The sequence below is a fragment of the Tachyglossus aculeatus genome, chromosome 21 (assembly GCF_015852505.1).
Source record: "Tachyglossus aculeatus isolate mTacAcu1 chromosome 21, mTacAcu1.pri, whole genome shotgun sequence".
NCBI lineage: Eukaryota > Metazoa > Chordata > Mammalia > Monotremata > Tachyglossidae > Tachyglossus > Tachyglossus aculeatus.
Genome location: NC_052086.1, coordinates 61,634,912 through 61,661,486, shown reverse-complemented (window position 1 = coordinate 61,661,486; position 26,575 = coordinate 61,634,912). Strand labels below are relative to the sequence as shown.

The following is a 26,575-nucleotide window of genomic DNA, read 5'->3' as shown; positions in this document are numbered from 1 at the left end:
CCTTAAAACTGACTGTGGCCAAAACTGAATTTCTCATCTTTTTCCTAAACCTTTGCCTTTTCCTGGTTCCAAGGTCTCCCCTCTTTTATCCATCCTGGATGAGGCAGCACACATGGGCCAGGGAACAAGTCTATCAACTGTTGTACTCTTCCAAGCACTTAGTACAGTACGCTGGGGCACAGTAAGCAATCAATAAATACTATCGATAGATTTTCCTGAAACTGCTGTTGAATTACGTCACCCCAACTCTTTCATGAATGTCATTCTTTTTTCCTATACCAAACTGTGAGCCCATTGTTGGGTAGGGACCGTCTCTATATGTTGCCTACTTGCACTTCCCAAGAACTTAGTACAGTGCTCTGCACACAGTAAGCGCTCAATAAATACGATTGAATGAATGAATGACTACCCTCCCTTGTCCAGGAATGACTTATCAGCTCCATTTTGCCAAAACACATCCTTCCCCTCCCGCAAGCCCAGACATAAGTCCCACCTCTTCCATGAAACTTTCCTCAATTAATTCCCCGCTGTCTAAGGGACCCCACGTACCCCCTCGAGAGTCAGGGACCATGGCTAATTCCTATCTGTGTCCTCTCTCCCAGCATTTAGTATGGTGTTCCCTACACAATAAGCACTTAACAAGTACTATTACCACTACTACCACCACTATAGCCTCCCCAACATTCTGTACACATCTCTAAGTACATGCTTACATTTCCTCTGAATGTTTATTTCCCCACAGACTGAATTCCTCGAGAGCAGTGACCATGCCTTATACTTCTTTTGTCATTCCCAGCTTTTATATATGTGTGCATGTGCGCACACACACACACACACACACATATTCACATAGCTGTCTTCCATGCTCAAAGAGGCCTCTGTCAGAGAAATCTGCCTGTGCATGCATGTGTGGCTGAAAAGGCCATTCTGTCTACCAACTCTGTTATATTGTATTTTCCTAAGTGCTTAGTAGAGTAAATGCTCAATAAATGCCATTGATTGACTGATTGACTGACTGGACTCCTAGCCATAGAGAACGTTGGACAGGAGTTTGGCTCTGTAGACCTTTAGTTTGGTCTGGAACTTGATACCACGCTGCTGCCACCCTCTATTTGATAACCTCCCAAGGAGGTACTGGCCTTCGTGATTTGATCTTCTATTTCCTTCTATTTCCATCATTAATGCATTGTTAGAGATCATGCCGCCTCAATAATGGAATTCTGTGATTGGCTCTGTGTTGCCGACATGGACTTTTGGTGGTGTGAATGGCTTCCCTCTAACAGGCCGATACATCACCTTGGCTTTCTTTATCATTATCGGCAATTAGGAGCAACCGGTTGAAATGTTTACAATTGTTTACATGTCTTCTGGGGTACGTATGTCTAAGATCCAGTCATGTGCAGACAGCAATTCTGGAATGATCATCTCTAGGACTATGGATGATAAGGGTTTCACAGGAACAGAAGTGTATCCCAGCTCCTGGATCGAGGAGGCCTCTTGTTTGTTCCAGTGTTGCTACGTAGAGCACATTTAATGGAACCGGAGCCAGGACACATACTTGCTTTACCAAGTGCTGAAAGTAAAAATAAATTTCTAACTGGGATGCCAGCATCCCCTGCCATTCTAGTCAGCCAGCCAGTCAATCGATAAGACAATAGTATTTATTGAGAGCTTAACTGTGCTTAGAGCACTGAACTAAGTAAGAGCTAGTACAGTGCTGGGGTGACTCTCAGTAGTTTGGCCAAGAGCCACATCTTTGGATGTTGATGAGTTTTCTGTGGTTTGAAGGGCCTCATCTTCAGTAGAAGGCATAAATCAATCAATCAAGGTAAAGATTGAGAGCTCATTCTGGTACATTAATCAATCAATTGATGGTATAGATTGGGAGTTTACTCTGGGCAGACCACTGTGCTAAGCACTTAAAGTACAATACAACAAGGTTTTAGGCATTATTCCTGACCTCAAGGAATATCCAGGAGTAGATAGAAATTAAAATAAATTTTAGCTAGGAGAAATGACAGAGTAGAAGGATACATACATACATAAGTGCCATGGAGTTGGGGTGAATATTAAGTGCTTAAGAGATACACAGCCAAGTGCATAGGTCATGTAGAAGGGAGGTCAGATAGGGGAAATGAGAGCATAGTCAGGGAAGGCCTCAGGGAGGAGATGTGATTTTAGGAGGGCTTTGAAGGTGGGGAGAGGGGTGGTTTGTCAGATATGAAGAGATTTTGAGGAGAACATTGAAAGTTGTTGGCATTTTTCCAGGATTCCCTCCTTGTGTTTGACACCATATACAGGAGCCATGGAGCATCTCTACCCACAAGGAGAAGGGGTTGGTTTCCAGGTTGTGTGCAAAAACTGTAAATCCCTTCAATTTTGCCCTCCCTCACCACCCTCACCTCCACAGATTATGAAGGGTCCTTAACTTGATCTACATGCAGCCACCCAGGATTCTGAAGCCTCCCTTTGGTTAGAGTCATAAGAGGTTGCACAGGCATTGGTGGTGCAGTAATTGGTTCGCTGCAAGTAGACTTTTTGTCTCTGAGTCATTTACATCGAACCGATTCTGGCGTGTTGGTCTGGCCATTACCCATATCTTGATAGCCGCCCAGTAGACAGTATCGTGGAGAAATGCCCATTCTTTGTTTACACTGGAGATTGTGGATGGAGTTTCTTGGTCCAACAAGGCTGTTGTAATATTGCTGCAGAGCTCCTTGCAGATCTGTCTTTGCTCTCTGGAAGCTTAGCACTTAGCTGTCTTGGCAGCTCTCTTCTTTGCAACGGTTTGTGATTCCATTGCAAAAGCAGGCTCTAGATAAATCCCATTTCTACCATAACTGCTTATAGTCAAGAAGTTCCTCCATCCATCCAACCAAACTCACTTGTGCGTGAGTCCCATTGCCTGTCTTCTGTGGTTGGTTCTCTGTTCAGGGTTCATCAGCTAGAGGTGGTGGGGTTTCACCAACAGAGTCAGGACTGGAGAAGGACGTCAGCCCAAAAAAACCCCAGTGATCTGCCCTTTTTGAGGGGGTCCTTTTCTTTCTTCTTGCAGTCTCTTCTCTCCCCTTGCCCCCAAACCTGGGAGGCCCTTGTGGGAGATTAAAGCTTAAGGGGAGTGGACACCACTACGTTGAGGTCCTGGCGAGGATGGAGAAGGTTTTAGCCATGAGACTCTAGCTGAAATCTCACCAAGGCCTGTACAGTCACCCCAGCTAAGCTGAGTCCCTGCTCCAGCTCTGGAAGCCTCAGATCCCAAAGGAAGTTGTTTGTCCCACCACTCAGGAATCACCACAATCAGGTCCTCTGGATAAGCCACAAGTTTGATTTCTGGATTGGTTTCCTCCTTTATTTTAGTGGGCTGCCTCATGGTCCCAGGTAGAGAAGCAGCATGACCTAATGGATAGAGGCCTTGGGAGTCAGAAGGATCTGGGTTCTTATCACGGCTCTGACGTGTCTGCTGCATGACCTTGGGCAAGTCATTTAACTTCTCTGTGCCTCAGTTACCTCATCTGTAAAATGCAGACTAAGACTGTGAGCCCCATGTAGATCATGGATTGTGTCCAACCTGATTAGGGTGTATCTACCCCAGCGCTTAGTACAGTGCCTAGTACATAGTAAATGCTTAACCATGAATAAAAGATGTTACCCAGAGCTAGGTTATAGGAGTTAATTAGCTTTGGAATTTATTAAGCCTTTACTACATGACTAGCGAGCAATCAGTAGTATTTATTGAGTGCTTACTTTGTGCAGAACACTGTTCTAAGCACTTGGGAGAATACAATATAGTTGGTAGACACTATCTCTGCCCTCACAGAGCTTATAACAGGAGAAGTAATCAAGTACAAGACTATGGTACATAGGTGCTTTAGGAGTGGTCTGAGTACTTAAGTGTTTAGGAGTGGGACTAAGTGCATGGGGTAGGTAGAAGGGAGTGAAAATAGGGGGATGAGAATTTAGGGAAGGCTTCCTGGAAGCAATGTGAGTTTAGTAGGGCTTTGAAGATGGGGAGAATGGCTGTCTATCAGATATGATAAGCAGCGTGGCTCAGTGGAAAGAGCTCAGGCTTGGGAGTCAGAGGTCGTGGGTTTGAATCCCGGCTCCACCGCTTGTCAGCTGTGTGACTTTGGGCAAGTCACTTCACTTCTCTGGGCCTCAGTTACCTCATCTGTCAAATGGGGATGAAGACTGTGAGCCCCACATGGGACAACCTGATTACCTTGCATCTACCCCAGCACTTAGAACACTGCTTGGCACATAGTAAGCGTTTAACAAATACTAACATTATTATATGAAGGTGATGGGAGTTCCAGGAAGGAAGGAAGGTATGAGCAAGGGGTTGATATCAGGTGAGGTGAGAGCGAGGGGCAGTGGGAAGGTTGATATTAGAGGAATGAAGCATGAGGGCTGTAGAGGAAAGGGAGCAAGCACAGGTAGGAGGGAGAGAGTTGATTGAGTGCCCCGAATCTGGTGAAGGGTTCTTGCTTACTATGAGATGGATTGATAACCATTGGAGGTTTTTAGGAGTGGGGAGATGTATGCAGAATTATTATTTTTTTTTTTTTAGAAAAATGTCTAGACAGGACAATGAAATGTGGAAATATGGACTGGAGAGGGGAGGGGCTGGATCAGAGAGGTCAGTGAGGAGGCTGATGCAGTAATTCAGGTGGGAATATGTCAAGTGCTTGAATGAGTTTGGAGTTTGTGTGGAGGAGAAGGAGTGGATGCTGGAGATATTGTTTAGATAGAAGCAAACAAATTTAGTGACTGACTGAATGTGCAGCTTAAAGGAGACAGAGAGATGACTCAAGGCTAATGCCAAGATTGCGAGATTGGAAGGATGGTGGTGGTGTCAACAGCAGTGGGAAAGTCAGGGAAAGGAGAGTGTTTGAAAGGGAAGATGAGAAGCACTAGGGAAGATACAAAATAATCAGAACAGCAATGGTTCCTGTCCCACAAAGGACTCTTAGTCTAAGAAGGGAGAGAAAGTGTCTTATCCACAGAAGAGGAAACTGAGGCACAGAGGTCAGTCAGTCATATTTATTGAACACTTACTATGTGCAGAGCATTGCACTAAGTGGTTGGGAGAGTACAATACAACAATAAACAGACACATTCCCTGCCCACAACGAGGCAGAGGGGTAAAAGACTTACTCCAGGTCACCCAGCAGGCCAATGACAGAGTTGGGATTAGATTCTGTATCTCCTGTCTTCCACCTCCATGCTCTTTCCACTAGGCTACACTGCCTCCTTGCCCCCGGAGAACCAATGAAACTCAAAAGGAGTTCCAGAGGTGATTGGGAAATCCCACCCCTCTCGGTAAGGGTGGGTCAGGGGAGGAGTTTGGATTTCCTAGAGGAGTAACCAGCTGGATGGTTGCCAGCCTGAGCTCAGCTCATCAGCATGGTGCTCCCCAGTCATCCTACTGTGCTGTGTGGCTCCACCTTGGGCCAGGGAGGGCCGGTAGGATGTGTCCAATGCTGGCAGCAGGCTGCTAACCTAGATTGGAGGTCACTGGTGTCCCCAGTGTAGGAAGCTTTCCCTGACCAGGAGGCAGAAGCTGATGGCTCTCCTTTCCCAAAGCCCTGACAACCACTGCCTTTTGAGACTCATTGGAAATGGACCAACTCAGCTGGGCTCGAACCCTAGGAAAAATAGAACATACTTTAAAATGGCCAAGATGCCTGAGCAGTATTTGTGCATGACCATCTGTGGGACCTAGGTAAATCTGTGAACCCAATCTAGGTGGAGGCTAAGCCTTTTCCGCAATCCTGGGGGTTTCCAGAGAAACAGGAACTTCACTTTCTTTGGAAACAGCAGAAGCCACTTGTCCTGTACTAAGCTCACCTGGCTGGCCCAGGTGCCTGTAGGAAGATGAAGATGGAGGTTTGGCTTCAGGCACAAGCAGATGATGTCAGCAGGAGAGGGGAATGTAGACAACTATAAGTTTGTTATGGGCAGGGAACGTCTGCTAAATTCTTCCAAGTGCTTAGTACAGTGCTCTGCATACAGTAATCACTTGATAAATATGATTGACTGAGAGCAGAGAAAATAGAGAGACAATCACAGACTGCTTTGTGGAGAAATGGCATTCGACTCTATGTTCTGCTGGGACATCATGTCATATTTGAATGAAAGTTCCTCGAGGGCTGGGCCTAGGTGGCTTGTATGTGTCATACAGCACCCTGCATAATGTGGTCATTTCAACATTTTAAGGTAAGGAATAGCAAGCCAAACGGCTACACCTTCACTGGGACCTGGAAGTAGATGGACTTGAGGCTTCTTGGATTGGGAGACAAATGGAATTCCAGAGATTTAGATGACACCTTTTCATCTGTGAACATGAGGGACAGAAGAGGGCAGGGATTTGGGGTGGGGGTCTGGGAGGGAGTGGGCTTCAGACAGTTTATAGTCCAGAAAGCCAATCTTTCAAGTCTTTTCTGCCCTGGTGTTGGGAATGCTCAGGTTTGCTCAGACATGGGATGAGTCTGGCTGGAGGAGCTGTAAAGGCTATTTTCCCTGTTGCCCTCATGAGGACGACCCCTCTGAAAGACCTTAACTCTCCTTGAATTCCAAACTGAGAGCCATTAGCAAAGATGGTTGTTTGGACCTGGTGGCGGTGCTGTCGGGGGATGATGATGATGGTATTCATTAAGCTCTTACTATGTGTCAGGCACTGTTCTAAGCCCTCGGGTAGATATAAAAGTAATCAGGTTGGACACAGTTCCTGTCCCACATGGGGCTCACAGTCTAAATCCCCATTTTCCAGATGAGGTTACTGAGGTAGAGAGAAGTTAAATGACTTGCCCAAGGTCATACAGTAGTCATGTGGCAGTGCTGAGATTAGAACCCAGGTCCAGGTACTCCTGGAGATGCTTGATTTAGGACTTGTAGACGTTGAAGGGGAATCTTTTATCTTAGAGTCTGAGAGCTTAGGCCCTGTCACTGAGGATGGATGGAGGAGTACCTGGGGGTGTTGGGGTTTTTTAATGGCCCTTTCTAAGTGCTAAGAATCAGTGTGGTCTAGTAGATAGTGTGTGGGCCAGGGAATCAGAAGGAATTGGGTGTTCTAATCACTTCACTTCCTCTGTGTCTCAGTTACTGTGGAACACAGACTGTGTCCAACCTGAGTAGCATGTATCTACCCTAGTACTTAGTACAGTGCCTGGCACATAGAAAGCACTTGACAAATACCATTAAAAAAAGGACTCACTAAGTACTGGGGTAGATACAGATCAACCAGGTTGGACCCAGTCCCTGTCCCACACGGGGCTCACAATCAAAGTAGGAGGGAGGCAGGTATTAAATTCCCATTTTACAGTTAAGGAAACTGAGGCACTGAGAAGTTAAACGACTTGCCCAAGGTCACACAGAAGGCTAGTGGCAGAGCCGGAATTAGAACCCAGGTCCTCTAATTCCCAAACTTGTGCTCTTTCCACCAGATCATGCTGCTTCACACTGCTGGGGTGGTTCCCTTCCCCTTCTCCTAATCAATCAATCAATCATATTTATTGAGCACTTACTGTGTGCAGAGCACTGTATTAAGTGCTTGGGAAGTACAAGTTGGCAACACATAGAGACAGTCCCTACCCAACAGCGGGCTCACAGTCTAGAAGGGGGAGAGAGAGAACAAAACCAAACATACTAACAAAATAAATAGAATAGACATGTACAAGTAAGATAAATAAATAGAGTAATAAATATGTACAAACATATATACAGGTGCTGTGGGGAAGGGAAGGAGGTAAGATCTTCCCCCACCCTCTCCCAATTTAGGTGCTGGAGGATCCCTGCCTGGATGGGAATTAGAGATCAGCTCTTATACTGATTAGAAAGCATAGATCAGCTGCCTGCAGCTTGTCTCCTCACCCAGCAGACTCCTGGAATTGGAGCATCAGGGAGTTTGTCAACAATGTCCTGTCTGCTATTCTCTTCTCATCTTCCCTCGCTCTACAGGCATTCTCTACATTGATTCGTCTCATTATCCTCCCTCTACTGCCATTTTTCTGTTTGGCCTTTCCTGTCCAGCTATCCTGAGGACCCAGGGAGTCCCTTGGGACCCTACCACTTCTGGCTTTCCATTTGTCTCTGCTTTACATCTCATCTGAAAGAGAATCCAACCCTGCCTGTGCGGTGCTGAAGTGTCCCAGCCATTGGGGTCCCCGGGAACGAAGCCGAGGCGGGACATGTTGTTGCAAGAATGCCCTCTCTGGCCTTCAGGCTACCACTCCTGAATATCTAATCCCCAGCCTCCAGAAGTTGCAGGCAGGGACCCCCAACCTATAACCACCCACCAACAACCCACCGCCTCCCTGGAAGCTACATTCTGAGTTCTGACTCCTACCTCCCCGCCCACTGCTCACAGCTCCCAGTTGAGAGGCTCAGAGCGCTATTCAACTTCTTCCTATTTTTATTTAAATTACCTTTTCCGCAGCAGGTTCTGTGTTATTAGCATATTTAAATCCAACCCATTATTTTAATTAATCGTCAAGTAATTAGCTGTAATTTATTAACAATTTCCCCCTTCCCCACGCATTTTTTTTGTTATTTACATCCGCTGCTAACTAACAATTTTAGGCAATTACATGCTGCTCACTAGGTCTATTTCCCCCCACACACGTGAGTGTGCATGCACACACACTTAGGCAGGTTCACATGTTTCTGCTATTCACCTTAATTCTCACCCATCCTGGTTCCTCTCTGGGAAATAGTGGTAATAAGAAGAGATGAGTCTCCTGGATTTTGCTTTCCTAGAGAAAGTGACCCCCACCCCCACCACCCACAGCTGGACTTGCCCACTCTGAGCTCTGCTGGAGGGTGAAGGTGTGTACCTACTCCTAGCTCAGCTGGCAAGGTGAGGGCTCTCCTTTCTCTGTGGGTCCTGCAGGTTTCCCCACTGGATGTCGTGGTCGATTTGGGGAAGCTTCCTGTGGCCCCCTTGTTCATGCACACACAGAAAGTCCTAAGCGGAGGCCTTGTTGAGGGAAAATGGACCCGAGGGCATCTCTGCTAGCACAGCAGGGCACCAGTTACTGCCCTTCAGCACCCCCAACACTCTAACCCTCAAAGGTCCAAATGCCTCCAGTCTTCCTAATCTCCCCAGTTTCAATCTCGCCTCAACCCAGAAAGCTACACCCAGTTCTAATCCTGGCCCCACCACTTGTCTGCTGTGTGACCTTAGGCAAGTCACTTAACTTCTTTGTGCCTCCATTACCTGTCTGTAAAATGGGGATTAAAGCTGTGAGCCCCATGTGGGACAGTGACTGTACCCAGCCTGATCAGTTTGTTTCTACCCCAGCATGTAGTACAGTCCCTGGCATATAGTAAGTGTTTAACAAATATTTTTTTAAAAATCCTAAATTGCAAGGGTTGCACTGTTGCAAAACCCCCCATTAAGGCTTCTGCTGTGGTAGTCTTGATGTCAGATGCTACATGCATATGCACAAGCTGTTTCTTCTGAAACTCCAGCATGTTGCAACCAAACAGTTAATGAGGTCAGAGGAGCATTCCCCAACTACTGACAATGTTGTAGCCAGAGCAACTTGTATCTAATTTGTATCTACCCCAGTGTTTAGAACCGTGCTTGATACAAAGTAAGTGCTTATCAAATACAATAATAATAATAATGATAGTAATGTGCAGGGAAAACCTGCCATCTGAGAGAACTGAGTGCATTTTCTTCTCACCTGACCTGGCTTTATTTTAAGCCCGCTTCCTCTCTGTCGTCCCTCAGTGGGTAGAAGGCCCAGCTGTTCTGCATCCTTCACTTCTCTTCCTCTTGTCGTCTTCACACTAAGCAAACTCAATTCCTCTGAGCCTGCATTATTTCATCCTTTTAATAACTTTTTGTTCTGGACTCTCTGATTTCTTTACATCCTTTTTCAAGGGCAGTGACTTGGAGAAGCAGCATGGCTCAGGGAAAAGAGCATGGACTTTGGAGTCAGAGGTCATGGGTTCAAATGCAGACACCTGTCAGCTGTGTGACTTTGGGCAAGTCATTTCACTTCTCTGTGCCTGTTACCTCATCTGTAAAATGGGGATTAAAACTGTGAGCACCCTGTGGGACAACCTGATCACCTTGTAACCTCCTCAGCACTTAGAACAGGGCTTTGCACATAGTAAGAGCTTAACAAATAGTGACTAAAATCGGACCCAATATTCTGAAGAAAATCTGAACGATTCCAAGTACAACAGGAGAATTATTTCCTGCCTTTTGTGTGGGGAAGCCCACCTCCTTCAGGAAGCTTTCCCCAACTACCCTTCCCCTCTCTGGAAACTCATTCTTGTTATCCCTGAACCCATTGCCACACATTGCCATGGATGTGAAGGGTCTTGCTTCCCTACTGTACTGTAAATTCCTTAAGGGCAGGGCACTTAAAGCCCAATAATAATAATAATGATGGCATTCATTAAGTGCTTACTATGTGAAAAGCACTGTTCTAGACTCTAGACAAATCTGCACACTCAGTAAATGACTTCCAAATACTCAGTGAGAAATTGGCAAGCCAAGGAGGAGAAGAATTGACTGAGAACACAGCAAGTCCCATCCATCTCCTCCAAGCAGGGTGGCCTAGTGGATAGAGCACAGGCCTGGGAATCAGAAGGACCTGGATTCTAATCCTGGCACTGCCATTAGTCTGCCATGTGACCTTGGGCAAGACATTTCACTTTTCTGTGCTTCAGTTACTTCATCTGTAAAATGGGATTAAGACTGTGAATGCTATATCAGTCAGGGACTATGTCCAACTTGATTATTTTGTATTTACCCCAGTGCTTAGAACGGTGCCTGGCACGTAATAAGTGCATAACAAATACCACAATTATTATCGTTATTATTGTTAATATTATTATTATGTGGCCAGTCAGAGTCAATTCTCTGCACACAGTGTGGTCGGGCATATGGGGTGGGTTTGCCAGCCTGTAGGTAGGAATCTCCATCAGAGACTAAATCAAGTGAGCGAGCGGAGGAGGGTATGTGTCGGATCTCATTCAGAGGTGACATTTAGCATTCAGCCCTGCTACTGCTTGAATGGAGATGGACTCCAGGCAGCACAAGGGCAAAGAAATACAAATGCTTTACATCATCTCCAGCTGCCCAGCAGTGTCTTGTAAGTAGCAGTATATTACCTTGCTTCTTAGCCTCAGGCCTCCCAGCTCTAGTGGTAGCTAACTTTCCCACCTGGGGTCCAGGAGTCTCCCATCCTCTCTGGACGAGAAAGTTCATGTGGACACTGTTCCCCGCTGCCTCTCCCATCCTACCCTGCTCCTTGCAGCTTGGAGAAGGAATTTTGTAGAAACAGACTGGCTATCAAGAAGCTGTAACCCAATTCCCGGTTTGAATATTTTTTAGAGTTGGAGCAAGCAGCTCTATTCCCTCTGGTGGTCTGGGCCACGGCAGGACTCACCCTCTACCTCTGAACTCCTATCCTGGCTTGCAGCCCAGGGAAGACTATAGTGTGGCTTCTGGTGGATTTTCATCTGTTTAGTACATTCCCAAGCAACGAGTACAGAGCTCGGCACACAATGATGGTGGAGCTTCGCAACGGGAGCCTCAGATGAGCCTTAGTTCTGAGATTTCAGGATGGCAAAGCTGCCCACGGGAACTGATGGTGCTAGAGGCCTGGCCAGCACCACCACTTGCAGGCTCCAGTCCTGCCATTTGTGGTCTCGCTGCAGCACAGATTGCAGCAAGTGAGAAGGCAGGAAGTGGGAGAAGTACATTGAGAAGCAGTGTTGCCTAGTATGTGGAGCATGCGCCTGGGAGCCAGAAGGGCCTGGGTTCTAATCCCACCATTTGTCTGCTGTATGACATTGAGCAAGTCACTTCATCTTCTCTGTGCCTCAGTTACCTCATCTGTAAAGTGAGGATTAAGACTGTGAGCTCCTCACAGGACCAGGGAAATGTGTCCAACCTGACAACCTTGTGTCTATCCTAGACCTTACTACAGTGTCTGGCACATATCAAGTATCATAAAAAGAGAAGTGCATATGCGGTCCTCATCCATGCTAGGCAGCAACAGGCAGAATCTGGACTAGAACCCAGGAGTCCTGATTCACAGAGAAAGATTCTTTCCCCTGGGCCACAGCTGGTTTCTACACAAAGGAGACACTCAATAAATGCTAATAATAATAAGCATTATTGGAGAAGCAGCATGGCTCAGTGGAAAGAGCTTTGGAGTCAGAGGTCATGGGTTCAAATCCCGGCTCTGCCAACTGTCAGCTGTGTGACTTTGGGCAAGTCACTTAACTTCTCTGTGCCTCAGTTCCCTCATCTGTAAAATTAGGATTAAAACTGTGAGCCCCCTGTGGGACAACCTGATCACCTTGCAACCTCCCCAGCGCTTAGAACAGTGCTTTGCACATAGTAAGCACTTAACAAATGCCATTACTATTATTATTATTATGCTACACCCACACTCCCCAAACTATGCACTCTTCCTCGAAGACACTTGAACTGGCTCTAGCCAGACTGGATCAGAAGAAGGAATGGAGGTATGCTGAGTGACATCTTTTTGGAAGACGTAGTCTTTGGTGGGGACAGAAGCAGAGAGGAGTGGGAGGCAGCTGATGGCAGTCTCTCCCACTCTGCTCTTCAGCAAGGGCAAGGTCCTAAGCCATCCTCGGGGAGGGTGGAAGTTCAACTGTGCCTGGAGATATGAAATCCTCCCCCTCTAGACTGTAAGCTCGATGTTGGCGTAGATGTGTCAGCGCTTAGAACAATGCTAGCGCTTAAAACAATGCTTTGCACATAGCGCTTAATAAATGCCATTATTATTATTACTATTATGTGTCTACCAAGTCTCTTATAGTATACCCTCCCAAGCACTAATTACAGTGCTCTGCCCACAGTAAGTGCTCAATAAATACGATTGATCGATTAATTGATCCTAGACCCTGGGTAGATTTGGCTTAGGGGAGGGCAGGGGAATTTGTTCAGCATGACATCCTTTCCATCCCAACCCCTCTTACTCTGCCCAAGCAAGGCTCAGCCAATAATGTTCCCCTGGTCAGCACTCTGACATGGACAGTCAACCCTGCCCAATTCATCCTACCTTTGGAGTTGTTTTTGTCAGGGGAGAGGCTGTGGAGTGGGAGAGATCCAGAAGTGACCAGGCACAGTAGCCCTCTGGGATAGCTATAGTTGTGTGGTGTTTATAATAACGATGGTATCTGTTAAGCATAGTTCTAAGTGTTAAGCACTGTTCTAAGTGCTGGGGCATATACAAGGTAATCAGGTTGTCCCACGTGGAGCTCACAGTCTTAATTCCCATTTTACAGATGAGGTTACTGAGGTTCAGAGAAGTTAAGTGGCTTGCCCAAGGTCACACAGCAGACAAGTGGCAGAGCCGAGATTAGAACCCACATCCTCTGACTCCCAAACCTGTGTTCTTTCCACTAAACCACATGGCTTCTTTTTGTTATGTACGCTCTCTGGACCAAGCATTGTGCAGAGTGATGGGATAGATACCAGATCATCAGACCAGATCTAGGTCCTGTCCCCCACAGGGCTCACAGTCTAAGAGGTCTAGAGAGTAGTCATCATATTTACTTGCATAATTGCTCTCACTTTTTTCAGCATCAAACGGGGTGGGGTTATATAAGAATTAAGTCTAATAATAATAATAATGATGGCATTTGTTAAGCGCTTACTATGTGCAAAGCACTGTTCTAAGCGCTGGGGGGATACAAGGTGATCAGGTTGTCCCATGTGAGGCTCACAGTCTTAATCCTCATTTTACAGATGAGGTAACTGAGGCTCAGAGACGTTAAGTGACTTGCCCAAGGTCACACAGCAGACATGTGGCGGAGCTGGGATTTGAACCCATGACCTCTGACTCCAAAGCCCGTGCTCTTTCCACTGAGACACGCTGCTTCTCAGTAAGTCTAGCAGTAAGGGAAGCAGGAGAAAAAAGAAGAAAAGGAGGGGAGAAAGGACAGAAAGCTGAGAGGACCCTTGGAACCGCATCTCTTACTTCCATTGGTTCTCCCAGTTGTTGCCTACAATAGGCACTTAAATTATGGTAATCCCCATCCCATCATCTCTGACTCTTACCACTGTGCTTTAAACAAACTCCCTACCCCCTGCACAATCCTGTCTGTGCTGCCTTATCTCACTCTGTCCGTACCCCTCTTCCTCTCCAGCACATGCCATTATCAGCGCTTATGGTTTTGTGGTACAAAAATAATGCTTTATTTTCTCATCAGAAATTGGTGTGGGGCAATTATGTAGGTAATTATAGTATTTTTCTCCATTTTAAAAATGAGCAAACTGAAGCATGGAGAGGTTAAGGAATTTACCCCGTGTTACCGAGCAAGCAGGACAACAGAGCTGGGAGGAAAACAGGCTCTTGCCCTTTCCATTAGGCCACACTGCCTCCCATGTGGTTGCATCACCAAGCCATGAGGTCATTCTGGACTACGCTGGGCTCATGTCCAGTTTGACGTGGAGGAGGGCCAGACCCAGGTGATCTGGCCCTGGGGTTCTGCTGAGCTCAAGAAGACCAAGTAAAAATGCGACCCACTGGGCAGGGTTCTACCTCACCTCCTTCCCATTCCCCTCTCATTCTCCCCTCCCCACTCAGGTCTCTGGCTCTGCCTCCTGCTTCCACTAAGCTGCAGCCGGGTTGACAGGTGTTCTGGGCATAGACAGGTCTGCACCAAGTTCCCCTGGTCCACCTGATCTCATTTCCTTATAGGGAAAACCCAGATTCATTCATTCAATCGTATTTATTGAGCGCTTACTGTGTGCAGAACACTGTATTAAGCTCTTGGGAAGTACAAATCGATGCCACGAGAAAGTTTTCCCCTTCCTCCTTAAAGGGCCAGACCCCAGTCTTCTCCAGAGCCCGGTATCAAGGCACTGTGGCTGTAGGGCCCAAGTTGGGCTGCTTGCAGCTCTGTCTGTCTGCACTGGGAGCTGCCTTGGAGAGGGACTTTGCCTTGTTGGTTTGTTTGCCTGAGTCTGTCATGTATTTGTTTTGCAAAGTGATAAGTCATAGGGAGATTGAAGAGATTTTCCTGAGTCCCGCTGAGGCGACAGTCATTAGTACAAACGTCTGCTTTCCCCAAATGCACATCTATCCCTCGAATAAATCAAAGGATCCTTCTGTTCCCTTAAAACAATGATATGCTAGTAAACGCCAAGTGCCTTCCTCTCTCGGTGCTGCCAGTTAGCACCTCTGATATGCCTCCTTGGGAATGTGATGTCCATTCCTGGGCTGCTGCTCAGCCCATCCCTGGGCTGCTGCTCTGCCCCCCAGCTCTGAGGCCTGATGGCAGTTTTGGGTCTTCCTCCCCTTGATGGTGCACACGCTCAGCCTCACACTCGGGCTGTAATCGATCATTCTGGCCAGGACACGGTTGTCCAGAGGCCACACAAACACTCAACTGTGTTTTCCCAGGCCCCGTCTTGCGATATCCCAGATCTCCCAAAGTGATCTCACAGCCCCTGGGTTGGCAGAGGGGATACTGGTTTCTATTGCTTGGTCTGCCATCTGAATCCTGAGCTGCACTTCAGTTCTGGGATCTGCCTGGCTTTAGAAAGACACTGAGATCTCTTACCAGTCATGGAGGATACCCAGCTGTCCTTTCTGTTCCCTAGTTCAGCTGGATCCTAGGTGTTGTGTGACCCAGCACAAAAGTCGGTTTTTCTCATCGGGCCACTTCTCTCCAGTTGGATCTTGGTCAACTCCAGCTTTCTGCTTTTCAGTCAATCAAGGGTATTTATTGAGTACTTGGTGCAGGGCACTGTACTAAGCACTTTCATCTGGCCATTCCTTTCCTCAGTTGGGTGTTAAGATTTCTAAGTGAGCCAGAAGCACGTCCTGTCTTTCACACTGCTCATATCTGCCCCCTGGTTAGCCATGTACTTGCTTTTGTGAGGATATCTAAAGTGTCTGATGCCTATCTGAAACCTACATTGTCGACTATCTATCCCATCTCCCTAATGCTTGCCACAATTCTATTCAGGTCTCTGATGCTTTTTCATTTGATGGTTCCAACTTTGCTCACGAGAGCCTGGGTGTGCCTGATGGCAGGAGAGGGAGACGAGAGACGGGGAGAGAGAGGGAGAGGGAGAGGAAAGAAAAATAAAGTACACACCTAGGCCACACTGAACTGGGTGATGAGGGAAGTTTTAGAACCTCTTTTATTGGAATTCTTTTTAAAAAAGGATCCCATTGTACCCAGAAGGGTTTTGGAGTAATCTTACTTAGAAGCAGGAGAATTGTTGAGATGACTCTTAATCAGTAATACTGAGTGCTTACTCTGCATAGAGCACTGTACTAAGCCCTTGGGAAAATACTGTAGAGTTAGTAGACGTGACCCCTGCCCTCAAGGAGCTTCTAGTCTTAAGGCCTCTTCCTGCCCTCACACTACAATCTCTCTGTCTCTCTTAAACCTGCATTAGGCTTTGGAGATAGAGACTCAGCCTGAGTTCCAATCAACCCACCCAGCCAATAATCCTGCCTGTTTGTTCCTCAGAGCCCCTACAATAATATTAATGACAATAATAATAATAATAATGGTATTTGTTAAATGCTTACTATGTGTCGAGCACTGTTCTAAACACTGGGGTAGATACAAGGTAATCATGTCCCACGTGGGGCTCACAGTCTTAATCCCCATTTTACAGATGAGGTAACTGAGGCATAGAGAAGTTACGTGACTTGCCCAAAGTCACACAGCTGATAAGTGGCAAAGCCGGAATTAGAGCCCATGACCTCTGACTCCCAAGCCCATGCCCTCTCCACTAAACCAAGCTGCTTCTCTAAAAATGTATTTTTCTCCCTGTTGGGGAATCAAACCCCAATCTCCCGCGTGACAGGCCAGGATACTCACCACTACACTAACAAGGAGCACATAATCTGCTCCTACAGCCCACCTCCTTGCATCAGCCCTGGTCTAGCTACTGTCCCTTTTTTCTGACTCTCTTTCCTTCAAAATCAGTCATCCTCTCTACCTCCAATCAACCGATCATATTTATTGAGCATTTACTGTGTGCATAATACTGTACTAAACGCTCAGGAGTACAAAATAACAAAGTTCGTAGACCTATTCCCTGTTCACAAGGAGTTTACAGTCTAGAGGGGGAGACAGACTTTTTTGTGGTATTTGTTAAGTTCTTACTATGTGCCGGACATTGTTCTAAGCGCTGAAGTAGATACAAGGTATTCACGTTGGGTACACAGCAAAGTGGCAGAGCTGGGACTAGAACCCAGGTCCTTCTGACTCCTACACCCATGCTCTATCCACTAGGTGATGCTGCTTTTGTAATTAATATAATAGAAATAAATTCTGGATAGGTATATGTGCTGTGGAGTGAATAAAAGGTACAAATCCAAGTGCAAGAGTGATGCAGAAGGAAGTGGGAGAAAAGGAAATGAGGGCTTAGTTGGGGAAGACCCCTTGGAGATGTACCTTTCAATAAAGCTTTGAAGGTGGGGAGAGTGATTATATATCAGATATGAAAAGGGTGGGAGTTTCAGCATGAGAAGCAACATGGTGTAGTGGATAGAGCATGGCCTTGGGAGTCACAAGGTCATGGGTTCTAATCCTGACTCCGCCACTTGTCTGCTGTGTGACGTTGGGCAAGTCATTTCACTTCTCTGTGCCTCAGTTTCCTCATCTGTAGAATGGGGATTGAGACTGTGATCCTGATTTAGAACAGGGACTTTGTCCAACCCGATTTGTTTGTATCCACTCCAGCACTTAGTACCGTGCCTGGCACATAGTAAGCACTTAACAAATACCGTAATTATTATTATTATTATTTTCCAGATCAGAGGCAAGATATGGATATGGTCAGCAGTGGGATAAAGGAGATAATGAGTAGGTTGGCATTAGAGGAGTGAAATGTGTCGTCTGGGTTGTAGTAAGAAATCAGAGAGGTAAGGTAGGACTGGATAAGATGATTTAGTGCTTTAAAACCTATGATAAGGAGTTTCTGTTTGATGCAGAGATGGATTGGCAACCATTGGAGTTTCTTGAGGAGTGGGGATACATGGACTGAATGGTTTTGAAGTAAACAACCTGGGCAGCAGAGTGAAGTATGTATCCACTGAAGTGGGGAGAGGCAAGAAGCAGCAAAGTCAGCAAGGAGGCTGATGCAGTAGTCAAGGTAGGATAGGCTGTGTGCTTGGTTCAGATTTTAGTGATGTGAAGGCTGAACCAACAGGATCTGGTGACATGTTGAATTATACGGGTTAATGAGAGATGAGTGGAGGATAATGCCGAGGTTATGGGCTTGTGAGACAATGAGGTTGGTGGTGCTGTCTAGAGTGATGCAAAAATCACAGTGAGGACAGGGTTTGGGTGGGAAGATGAGGAGTTCTCCAGTATTTTTTTTTTCTTCTTCCCATCTCGGATGGCTGATTCACTTTTCCATTGATTCAATATGTCTGTTATTTGATTTTGTTTTGGATATATGTCCCATCTGTTTCATTCTTTCATGTCTGATTTCTTTGTCATCTGATGGGATGTTTTGATATCTGCACACTCTCACTCTCTGATGGATGATCCATTGTTTGCATTATTTCTCTCTTCCGCCCCTCTTATGTCTTTGCTTCTCTCTTTCTCTCTCTCTGCAGCTGGAGCTCCAGTCTTGCAGGCCAACACCCAGGGACTACATACGCTGGTTCCCTGCACCCATCAGCCACCAATGATGGTTAGCCCACACTCTGAGTCTCAGCAAGAACCAGTCCAGCCATCTTCACCTCTCTGATGCCCCACATCGCCAGGAGGCCTGAGATCCCAAGGTACAAGCTGCTCTCATCTAGAGGGTTTTCTTGGTGGGGAGGTGGGAGAGAAGAAGGCCAAGAATAAGTGGCTATTCCCAGGAAGAGGCAGGACAGATGCCCTGGAGTCAGGTAGCAAGCAGTGGCACAGAAGAATCCAAGCTAAGAGTAGCAGTAGTAGTAAGCAGCAGTGGAGTTTGAGCCCCCTCTGGATGCAAGGTGCTTTACTAAGCACTTTGGAAAGTGCAAAAACTGTAAGAAAAGCGTTTTCTGCCTACTTGGAGCTCACACTCCAGCAGGGGAAAGTGACATGAAAATATTGGCAAGTAGACTAATCAGAACATCAACTGGGAATTTTTTGGAAGGGAGAGGTTGCAGGGTGAGGGCGGAAAGGCTCGTGGGTGCATCTGGTCTGTGGCTTGGTTTGGGGAGAGGAGAGGACTGCCAGTCAGAAATACCCCTCTTATCTTCTTTTCTTGGGAGCCTGGAAGAGCCCCATCAGGCGCCCCCCCCCGGGGGATTTGTCAGAAAACAGGAAAGAAATCCAGGGTGTGACCCTAACCTACATGCTCTCTCTTCCCAAGGGGGCTAGGTGGGGTCAGCTCTTGAGGCTGGACTTGGTGGCCCTGCTTACCCAAGGGGTTCTGGGCAACTGCTCGACTCCATTGATTTCCAAGAGGATCCCCTCTCTGGGGCAGCCTGGACATAGACTGCTGGCTCTCTTTCTCAGGCATACACAGGACCCCTTCCCTCGCTATGAAAGGAGCCCAAAGTATAAAAACCCCAGATCTAGTGGACTGAGAGTTTCTTCAGGATGGAGAGTGTATTCATTCTTTAACCTAAAGGCCCAAGCATTTTTACCAGTGGTTTTTATTGAGTGCTTACTGTGTAGCTGGACTAAGCGCTTGGGAGAGCACAATACAATAGAGTTGGTAGAAAACAATTCTGCCATCAAGAAGCGTACAGTCTAGTGGGGGAGACTGACAGTAAAATAAAGGATATGTACATGAGTGCTGTGGAGCTGGGATGAGATGAGTATCACAATGCTTAAGGGTGATGTGGAGTTGGGATGGGAAGAGAATCAACATGTTTAGGGGGTACGGACCCAAGTTCTTAGGTAATGCAGAAGAGAAGGTGGATAGTTGGGGAAATGAGGAGTTAATCAGGGAAGGCCTCTTGGAGGAGATGTGATTTTCATAAAAAGACTTTGAAGGTGGGAAGATTGTAGTCTGGTATATATGAAGAAGGAGGGAATGCGTTGGCAGGCCCAAGCCTCACAACTACGAATAAAGTTGGTCAATCCCTTAACGAAAATGCCACAGTGACTTCATATTTCATTGCCATCCTCCTAAAATGTATGCCTACCTTCTTGATCTAGTTGAATGTTTGCTCAGAGCAGGGTATTTCTGAATAACATGCTGTCCTACTCAGCAAACCTTGAGCCTCATTTTCAGTCTTGTGTTGCCAGTGAAAGCTCTTGGTTGCTTACGTAGGGTCGGTGCAGGATGGCTCATACCTTTGGTCTTCTTCAAGCTCATCGTCCGTACAGAAGGCAGTGCTGAGTCTCAAATGCACTAAGTACAGATGACCAGCCATGTGCTGGGGTTCAGAGCAATGGTGTGTGGCTTCAGCAATGAGGGGAATGTGCTATATGATTTGAATTGCCACCAGGTGTGAGATTTGCCCTCCAACTTTGTACCCTCAACCCCACTGCTGCCCACCTCTCCTCTCCAATGTACTTAACACTTGTGGATGCTCAGTAGTCCCCTAGCTGGACACCCTTCATTCCATTGGAGCTGGGTGGTTGCTAATCAGGTCTCTGATTGCCCCTAGTACTGATTTGCCCTGGCAGGCTTTTTTTTAAAATTAAGTATAAATATGACTTGCTGTTTGCCTAAAGTGGCTGGCTCTGCTCTGGCCTCTCTTGAGCACAGTTATGTGTGTCAGGAGAGTTTATGTCAGCAGTCACTCCCTTACCAGCCATGAGTTGTTTAGGAACAGCAAGGTGTACTACCGAACCAGTTGGGTAGAGGCCATTTCCATGCTTAGTTTGTGGTGGGGCCCATTTTATGGGCTGCAATGTTTCAACTATGAAGCCTCTTGATCGGAGCCCCTGGGCCTCTGGTGTCAGGTGAGGCTGGGGCCCAGTCACCTGGGTAGGGGGACAGGTGGTGAAATGATGGGGGAGAGGACCAAGAGCCCAATAGCCTAATCCCAGGGCCAGGTGTTGGACAATGGGTTCTTTAAGGCAGGGATCATACAGTGCAGCGCTCAGGGCAGAGTCCCTAATCTCTGTCCCCTTTTCCACTCTGGTCTCAAAATGAAAAATTGGTATCTCTATAGGGCAGAAAGGAGGGGGAGTAGTGGCAGTGGTATTTATTGAGCACCTGGGATTGTACAAAACAAACCAATGACATATTCCTATTCACAAGGAGCTCACACTGTGGGAGAGGCAGACATGAAAATATTTACAAATGGAATGATCAGAATAAATAATGGTGTAATTGATTATAAGGACAAACACAAATGCTGAGGGAGAGTATAAGTAAATGCTTAAGTGCTAGAGGTGTTGTTGGGAGTTAACTGGGGGAGGCTAGTTGGAAGAGGTAAGACTTGAGGAGAGCTTTTAGCTGGGGAAGAGCCGTAATCTAGAGGACTTGGCTAGAGAGGGAGTTCTCGGCCTTGGCCGGTGGAAGAGGTTGAAGTTGGGAGAGTCGGGAGTGAGGTAGAGCTAGAAAGTCGGCAGAGAGCAACTGGAGGAGGAGAGCAGGTGAAGGAAGTGGATACAAAGGATGGAGAGAGTGGGGAGAGCCTGAAAGACGATCGGGAGGCATTTTTTCCTGAGATATGGAGAAACGGGTGGGAATGCAATGTTGGGAATGGTGCCCGCACCCCCTCACTGGGCAATGGAGACTCTCCCTCCCATTGCTCCCCTAACCTGCCTTAGTGTGCCTGCTCTGGGGCCTCCAGGCCAGCCCGGCTAGTTCCCTGCTTAGAGAACTCCCTGGGAGAGAACTTGGGGCCGGGCTGTGGGATGGTCTTACCTGTTTTCAGCAGTTTAGTTCCTGAGGCAGGGTATGAAAGGGAAACTTCCATCACCCACTCTGAGCCAAGTGGTGCATGCTGCTCTAAGCTTCTTCCTCCCACCATCTCAGGTGCCAATCCAGGGGGTGATCTGTCTCCAGATCCTCATCCCGTCCATCCAATGGCCTCTCCTGCCACCACCACTGGACATCTCCACATTTGTTTAGGACACTCCAGGTTCTGAGTCCAGGAGTTGTTTTTCTTTCCCATTGCTTTCTGGGCCTGAGGTGGGGATCGGAGGAGTCTCAGGCTTGAAAGATTCACCCCCAGCGGTGTCCTGGCTGCCCCCATACCCACCCTCGGGAGCTCTCTAGTCTCGGACATTTCTGGGGACATTTCTGGAGATCCCCGCCGAGGCTGGGGCAGGGCTGGGCTGGAGTGGGGGATAGCTCTACACAGGAGCCACTCCACCATCTAGCTAGTTCACCCACACTCCTAGGATGTGAATCAACTCAGAGCCTTCAGCCCCTGGGCTGGTCCCCTCTTCTTATCACAAAATGGGGTGGTCTCGTGTTTGCTAGGGGCACCTGAAGTTTCTTGCATGCTAAGGTGGGCCAATATTTTCCTACAAAAAGGGGAACTCAGGCCTGAAGTGATGAGGAAGTGGCAGGTCTGGCACTGAGGTCCAGGTCCTTTTTAAACATCCTCCTGCACCCTAGGCTCAGCGTCTGTCTGCCTCCCAGAGGATAGAAGCAAGTGGACACAAGAGTAGCTATTGGAGAGGGGAGGAGGAGAGGCTGGAGAAGGGCTGATGGCATGAGCTGCAGTCACCCTGGAAGCAGGTTGGCCCCAGACGTTTCATTAATTCTCTGGCAACAGCAGGCCCAGCAGGGCATTCCACTATCACTCATTTATCTACAGAAACCAACATACCAGAGTGCGGAGCAGGTGAAAGTTTGTCCTGCCAACAGTGGCAGAGACCTCATGGAGACCATGGAGTCTCCGAGAGACCCAGCCTTTGACCCGCCCCCCACCCCACCCCGCCCAACCCATCCCCCTGGGCTTTCCCTAGAATCAGGGTAGCAGTTTCATTCATTCAATTGTATTTATTGAGTGCTTACTGTGAGCAGAACACTGTACTAAGTGCTTGGGAAAGTACAATTCAACAATGAACAGTGACATTCCCTGCCCGCAACAAGCTTACAGTTTAGTGTGGCTTAGTGGATAGAGCACGGGCCTGGGAGTCAGAAGGACCTGGGTTCTAATCCCGGCTCTGTTGGGTGACTTGAGACAAGTCACTTAATTTCTCTGGGCCTTAGGTACCTTATCTGCAAAATGGGAATTAAGAGTGTGAGCCCCATGTAGGACAGGGGCCCAACCTGATTAACTTGAATCTACCCCAGTGCTTAGAACAATGCTTAGCATATAATAAGCGGTTCAAAAGTACTACTACTATTATTATTATCATCCCTTCATGCCTTCTTTCCGGCCACCTGCCAGGGCTTGGTTTCTCCTCCACATTCTGCCCCCTGCACCCTGTCTGTGACCAAAGAATGAGTCAGCCAGCCCAGGGAGCTGACCAACACCGCTCCCGGCCCTGCATGGCTCCGGAAACCCAAGGCAAGATGCAGGGAAGGAGTATCCTCTGGAACAGGCGGGGGTTGCTGCCAAGGAGAAAGGGCCTGGGCTGTTGGAGAGGAGGCCAGGAGCCCAGCCCACTTGCCCCAACTATTGCCAGCCTCCATTGTCCTCAGAGCAGACTAATGGCAGAAGGGTGAGTAGGGGGTTAGGACTCCTAACCCTCTGCACCTCAGAGGCCATGGTGGGTCAGTCGGTATTCCTGGTCTCAGAGTCATCCCCTAGACTGCAAGAACCCCTAGGAAGGGTGGGGCGGGGGAGAGGGGGACGGTTGGTTTTACCACCTAAATAGCCCCAGTAAGAGGGGCTGGGGAAAGGGCCAGGGGACTCAGTGTCTTTTGATCATTGTTTCCCTGAAACAAACACATGCCCAAGCTGCAGCCAACTTTGGAAGTGGTTTTGCTCAGGAATAGAGAAAGCAGCAACTTCTATTTTAATTGGGACTGAGTTTCTCTGACAAGATCCCGAGGCACTGCTTTCACCAAGTCACACAGGCGGGGTGTTGCGGGGGGGGCACTAAGAGTTCTGGATTAAGGGATGAGGCCTTCTGTCTGACTCAGAATGGGTTGCAGCATCTCCTTCCTCTGAGCCCAGAGCCTCCAGGGACCCATATACACAGCAGCTTTGAGCAGAAAGCATGACCTGAGAGAAAAACTCTGTTTCCTTCTCTCCAGCATCTTCTGACCCTTCTTCTTTGCCTCTCCTCTTCTCCCCATGGCTCCTGCCTCACTTCTCCACTACAGGAGGAGGTTGGAGAAGCCGATGTGGGACACCCACTTATTGATTTGCTAGATTTAGCAACCGAATAGGCTTTAGGCATTCCACTGCCCTGAGCTGGAGCCAAAAGAGCCACCCTCCAAGTTCAGCATGATGCTATCACTTAACCTTGCATGTGCTTGCCACAGAACACCACGATAATGAGCAGCATTTGTCAGGATACTATTTCTCTGTGTCGCTGTCACCACCTGCCCCTCCATGGTCACCTCAACAGAGTGACCTGGGTAGCCTGACCCTGCAGCCCCTCCTTCCACCCCACTAGCTGATTCCCCACCATCTTCTGCCCTCTTGGAAAGGTCCTGTGTGGCTGCCCCCTCCCATGGTTCTCTGAGGTGACAGCTTAGACCGTTACCTCACACGATCATAGTCTGCGGGTCCACTCCCTTGCTTTGCCTCAGGAGTTGGACTCTAGATCCCCAGTCCTGGGTGGTGATGTCAGTCAATCAATCCTTCATATTTACTGAGTTCATACTGTGTTCACAGCACTGCCCTAGGCAATTGGGAGTTGTTAGACACATTCCCTGGCCACAGTGAACTTACAGTCTAGAGTGGAGAGACAGACATAAGTATAAATACATTAAATTATAGGTATGTCTTAAGTCCTTGGCCTGGGGTTTGGACCTGAACCAGACAGAAGAGAAAACAGTCTTTTTCTCTATAGCTGGGTGCACTGCGGAGAGGGGCTATGACCCCAGGGATATGATGGAGGGGTTTGCGGGTGGGAATACATCTATCACCCTCGCCATCATCCCCAACCGCAGTTCTTTCCCCATCACCCTACCCAAAATGTTGTCTCTCTGTGGCTTATCCTCCCCTTCCCCGGCTCCACTACCAGCCCTCTGCCAGGCCCGGGCTCTAGGGGACACCACTGGTCCCCACTTCCCCTCCTCCTTCCCCTCCAGAAGCAGTCCGGACCCCAGGCCAAGGACTGGGCCCCAGTCAGGCCTCCCACGGGCCTGCGGCTGCTGGTACAAGCAGCGCTGCTTTCCCAGGGAACCTGTTATTTCCCGGGACCTCAGTGCCATTACAGTAGCTGCATTTCAAGCACTCTGAGCGGGACCAAAATAAACTGGCAGGAAAAAAAATCCAGCTAATTAGCTAAAGGTTACTGCTGGCCTCCCTGTGTATCAGCCCTTTAGAAGGGCTCCTTCTCACAGCCAGATCTGTGTGTGTGGAGGGCTCGGGCTGCTTTCAATTCATATCTTGGGAACCAGGGCCGCTTGAAAGACAGAGGTGACTCAACGGGCTGGAGGAAGCCCCCCATGGGAGACCCTCTGATATCCTCAGCCCTTGTTCACCACTCTAAAGGGCACGTCCACCACCCTCTACCCAATGAGACATTCATCCACTCCTCCAGCCGGAGAGAGACCCACAGAGCTCTCTCTCTCTCTCTCTCTCTCTCTCTCTCTCTCTGGCCCATCTGGGACAGGTGAACCAAGCGCACTTTAAAGCTCTCTTGAGAATGGACTCCCACTTCCCTCTTGGCCACCTGTTTTTCTGATTTAATGGCTCCAGGGCCCAGAAGACCCTGTCTCCTTTCTGCCTCTCTGGTCTGTTGAGCTGGAATGGCCTGCCCAGACCCCTGCATATAGTAATGAGGATAGTAACTGTGGTAGCATTTAGTCTGCCAAACACTGTACTCAGTGCTGGGATAGATACACTGTACGAAAGTCAGACACACTCTCTGTCCCATATGGGGTTTGGAGTCTAAGTAAGAGGGAAAACAGGCATTGAATTCCGATTTTGCAGATGAGGAAACAGGCCCAGAGAAGTTAAGTGACTTCCCCAAGGTCACATAGCAGGCAAGTGGCAAAGTGGGAATTAGAGCTCGGGTCTCCTGACTCTCAGGTCTGTCTTCTTTCCCCTAGGCCAGGCTGCTTCTCCCCTCCTTATGACAGTGGACCTGTCTCTCGGGTACACCTGTGGACACCCCAAGCTTGGGACATGGATGCAGGGAATTGGGCCCAAGCAGACTAGAAGCCTGTTGATGCTGTGGCATGGGGAAGCCACCTAACCCTTTTGCTGCTTCCCTGTGTTGTGGTTTTGCCCCTGGCTCTCTGCCTCCCTCTCTCCTACTTTATTTGCTCCACTACCCACGCCCTCTGTCGTCCCCACTGCCTCAGATCATCGGGGAATCACAGCCTTGCCCAGGGTCTTCTTGCTGTAAAGTGAAGCTTCAGGGCTGTGCCAGCCAGAAACACCTCTCAGTCAAGAGATCCCTGAGCAGAAACTCACCCCAGAGGGGACAGTCACAGGAATTTACCTCCCATCTAGAAAAAGAGACACCAGTCCACCTCCAAGTTCATGAGATGCATTTGGCAGGGAATGAAGAGGCCTGGCCCCTGGTAGCCACTGGTCTCCTAGCCCCAGAATCCTTCCTCTCACTAGCCACTGGTCTCCCA

General features: G+C 48.0%; 1 long non-coding RNA gene across 1 annotated transcript in view; it reads left to right on the top strand.

Annotated features, from left to right (window-relative positions):
- Window positions 1–26,575, top strand: part of LOC119942800 — a 121,626-nt gene that overhangs the window by 58,267 nt on the left and 36,784 nt on the right. The window contains exon 2 of the long non-coding RNA XR_005455400.1: window positions 18,588–18,755. This is a non-coding gene — a long non-coding RNA (uncharacterized LOC119942800). The remainder of the gene's footprint in view (window positions 1–18,587; window positions 18,756–26,575) is intronic.